General features: G+C 48.1%; 1 protein-coding gene across 1 annotated transcript in view; it reads right to left on the minus strand.

Moving 5' to 3' along the window:
* RASSF4 (Ras association (RalGDS/AF-6) domain family member 4) overlaps positions 1–1,309 on the minus strand; it is a 27,906-nt gene that overhangs the window by 7,366 nt on the left and 19,231 nt on the right.

A 1,309-nucleotide genomic window follows, 5' to 3' on the forward strand; every position in this document is an offset into this window, starting at 1 on the left:
TCCATCAAATTGCCAAGTTTCTGCTGATTCTAAGGCTGGAAGTTCTCCAGTCTGTCCCCTCCTCTCCATTCTCGCAGTGGTGCCTGAGCATCGGCCTTCAAGGCACACTGCATCTATTTCCCAATGTGTCCCTTTCTATACTCGGCCCTTCCTATCCATTCTCCACACTGCTGCCCAAAGGCACAACCTTTTAAACACCTTGCAACTCAAAGTGTGGTCTAGACCAGCCGCTTCGATGTAGAGTATTCAGTCCCCCTTCCTACTCTTACCCCCTTGCTCCAGACCTCCTGAATCAGGGTTTGCATTTGGAGAACACCAGGCCATGCTCTCTGCACAGCATGTGAGAAGCACTGGTTTAAAGCACAGTTCTAAAAGTATCTGAAGGCTTCCCATGGCTATACAACACCATCAGCGGCTCCTCTCCGTTATGGACATACGACACCACAATCCCCTCACAAGCACCTGTGCTCCAGCTGCACAGGCTTCTCCACAATTATATTCTCGTAGGTATCTTGCCCTTGCCCAAGAGACACAGTACATGAAATCAATCAGGACAATGCCTGATGCATAACAGGTCCTCAATACATGATAGCCAGATATTGAACCATGCAATCTTCAATTTGATCCTTACAATAGCCCTTTGAAGTACCTATAACTAGTCGCCTTTTCTTAGAAAGGAAACACATCCTTGGGGAGGTTAAGTAGCTTGACAGGCCACTCATCTAAAAGGGCAGAGCCATGACTCAAAGGCTTCTGTGATGCCTCTAACCCCATAGCTACCCCCTTGGTGCTTGTGCCTCCCGGTGAAGGTGATTCCTCTGCCCGTGAGCTCCTCCTTGCTTTCCAAAACCAAGTTTAAATTTGCGTATTCCTCCTCTACAGTCATAGCTCTGTTTTCTAGAGGAGGTAGCTGAGGCTCAGGGTGCCTAAAAGACTTGCTCAGTTTCCCTGGCTGGTCCCTACTCTGGAAAACACCAGAATTAGACTCAAACCTGGGCCTGCTTCCTCCATAGCTGAGGCAGAGAGTGACTCTGGGTCATACAGAAAGCCAGAATCAGGCTTTCAGTTCCCAGCAAACATGAAACAGAGGAGTCAGGCCATTTCAAAGAGAGGAAAGGTCTTGTCAACAAGACATCGTTACTGTTTCTTCTGCACAAAGCCTTTTCTCAAGATGATACTAAGCAACTCCAAGTGGGGACTAAGGTCCCACGGCTGCTTTCTCATCTCTAGCTGCAAAAGGTTTCTCTCTAATAGAACATATCTGACTCCAATGGGCAGGGCAAAGCAGTGGGATCAGCTACAGAGTCTT

The sequence above is a fragment of the Galeopterus variegatus genome, unplaced genomic scaffold (genome assembly GCF_000696425.1).
Source record: "Galeopterus variegatus unplaced genomic scaffold, G_variegatus-3.0.2 Scaffold3617, whole genome shotgun sequence".
Classification (NCBI taxonomy): Eukaryota; Metazoa; Chordata; class Mammalia; order Dermoptera; family Cynocephalidae; genus Galeopterus; species Galeopterus variegatus.